This window comes from Saimiri boliviensis, chromosome 7 (genome assembly GCF_048565385.1).
Source record: "Saimiri boliviensis isolate mSaiBol1 chromosome 7, mSaiBol1.pri, whole genome shotgun sequence".
NCBI classification, from domain to species: domain Eukaryota; kingdom Metazoa; phylum Chordata; class Mammalia; order Primates; family Cebidae; genus Saimiri; species Saimiri boliviensis.
In genome coordinates, this window is record NC_133455.1 from 87316272 (window position 1) to 87319138 (window position 2867).

General features: G+C 34.6%; 1 non-coding gene across 1 annotated transcript; it reads right to left on the minus strand.

The window, feature by feature from the left end:
* Positions 1-345: 345 nt before the first annotated feature.
* LOC120365259 (U4 spliceosomal RNA) lies at positions 346-486 on the minus strand. The gene has a single exon (XR_005580262.1). It is a non-coding gene; the product is annotated as a U4 spliceosomal RNA (small nuclear RNA).
* Positions 487-2867: the final 2381 nt, after the last annotated feature.

A 2867-nucleotide genomic window follows, 5' to 3' on the forward strand; every position in this document is an offset into this window, starting at 1 on the left:
CACTTCCATGAAAGTTACCATGTACTTCCAAGTTCTGAACTTTTCCAGGGTCCTAGGGTTTGCTTGTTGTTGGAATTCCCTCACTGCCTGGTTTGGTTTCCCCTTTATGAGGTTTGTTAAGTCAGTTACCATATACTCAGCTGCTTTCTTTCACTAAAAATTTCTTTGCATCTGTCTCCATTACAATTTTTTTCCTTGTAATATTTTACTTTTTGAACTCTTAACTATTATTTGAGTATGATTTAGAGAGAAGAGAAAATACAGGTTTAAAGAAACTATGTCTACTGCATCTTTATTACAAGGCTATATGTAATATATAAGTATAATATACAATATTATATTCAGTCACCATGGAGACTGTCAAAAATTACTAGTGTCAACTCTATTGCAAGTCTTCATGGCAGGGTATTGGGAAATGTTTTCAATTAGCAATAATTGTGCCTCAGATAAACCTCATTGGCTATGATACTGCCACTGTGCAAAGCTTATGTTTAATATTTTAAATGTGGATTATGAGATACTGTAAGAAACATTTTCAGTTGCATGAAATAAATAATCTGACAAGAATCTTTGCCTCCTGTTATCTGAGATTTTTCATGTAAATATATTCTACATGAAAAATTTTACAGCAGGAAGATCATATAGCTTTACCACATAGATTCATTGTTTATCATATTGACAGTAAAAAACACAAAAGAAAAATGTTAGAGGTTATTCATACTCCCACCATTTAAAAAGAATAATCAATTATTATACAGAGCAAAAAGTAAAAGTACAATTCCCACTTCCAGGAAGATGGAGTAGATTACTTTTTCCAATTCTTCCCACTAAGAACAACTAAAAACCCTCAACATTATATACAAAACGAACGTAAGAGAAGAGTCTGAAGTGGGAAGAGCAGAAAGCAGACTGGCAATGAACCTAGGAACCTGAGGATCAACATGATGGTGAGTTCCCTGGGGTTTTCTTTTTGCCTTCTATATCCCAGCCCTGGAGCTTAAAAACCTGGTTACCCAGAAACACTAACTAGCATCGCCAAAACAACCAACCAACCAAACAACCCTGACAAAAGCCTGCTCTCTCTAGCCAAAGGAGTAGGAAAGAGTCAACCTATAAAGAGGCAACCAGAAATCTTTTAGACAATATTCATCCTGCTATAGGCAAACACCACAGAAAAACCGGGGCCCCACCCTCACCTATACCAGCGAAGGCCACGTGGTGGAGCCCAGCCTTCCTGCCTCAACAGGAGGACATAAAAAGTCCTAAGTCACTTTGATTCCTGGGATAGGTAACAAGGCAGGCCCCCTGCTGTGTCACTGAAGACCAAGTGGAGAGTCTCGACCTCAACCTCCACCAGGCAGCAAAGTAGCTACCTACCCCTTCCCACTGATATGGTGTCAAACAGGCCTATTGGAGTCAGGACTTTTACCATTATCCAGCATTAATGAGACCACCCCACTATGGATGGCTGGAACTCTCACTGCTATCCCACTCTTCAAAATACAATTTATCAAAATTTGTAGGACACAGCTAAAGCAGTGGGGAAGAAATTTATAGCATGAGATGCTTACATTAAGAAAGAGAAAAAGTATCAAATTAGTAACCTAAGTTCCCACCTCAAAAGCCCGGGGGGAAAAAAAAGAGGAAAATAAACCCAAAGTACGCAGAAGGAAGGAAATAATAAAGAGCAGAAATCTGTGAAATTGAAAACAGAAAGCAATAGAGAAAAATCAATGAAACAAAGTGCTATTTTTTTTTTTCTTTTTTTGGTAAAGGTCAATAAATTTAACAAACCTCTAGCAAGACTAACAAAGAAAAGGAGACACAAATTATTAATATCAGGAATGAAATAGAGGATATCACTACAGAGTCTGCAGCTGTCAAAAGGATGAGGAAATACTATAAACATTTGTCACAAGTAAGTTTGAAAACTTAAGAAAAATAGAACAATTCCTCAAAAAACACGAACTACCACAACTCACCCCAAATAAAATAGATAATTTGAATATCTTTGACATTTTCAAGAAAATCAGACTCATAATTAAAAACTCCCAACAAAGAAATGTTCAGGCCCTGATGGTTTCAGTGGATAATTCTATGAAATGTTTAAAGAAGAATTAATATCAATTCTACACAATCTTTCCCAAAAAATAGAAGAGGGGAAGTTTACAAATTCATTTAATAAAACTACTATCCTGATAATCAAAGCCAATGACAATACACAACACAAAAATGAAAACTGTGGACCAACATCTCTCATGAATATAGATGCAAAAATCCTTAACAAAATATTAGCTAATAGAATTTAGCAAGATACAAAAACAGTTATATACCATGACCGGCAATATTTATTCCAAGATGCTTGGCTGGTTCAATATTTAAAAATTAGTCAATGTAATCTATCATATTAACTGGTTAAAAAAGAGAAGTTACATTATTATATCAATTACTGTAGGAAAAGCATTTATAAAAATTTGACACATTCATGATAAAAACTCTCAGAAAAATAGGATAGAGAGAAACTTCCTCAACTTTATAAAGAGCATGTATATACCTATACCTACATTATACTTAATGAGTAAAAAAGTAAATGCTTACCTTTTATGATAGGCAAAAAGGCAATTATGTCAGCCTTATCACTCTTATTCAACATAGTGCAATAAGGTATGAAAAGGAAATAAGTAAATAAACTGGAAGGAAAGAAACAGAAGTATCCCTATTTGCAAATGATATGATTGTCCACATAAAAAGTCCTAAGGAATCCACAAAAACAAATTTCCTAGAACTAAGAAGTGAATTCAGCAAGGTCACAGGATATGAAATAAAGATAAAAAAAATCAGTTGTATTTCTATACCAGCAGTGAATT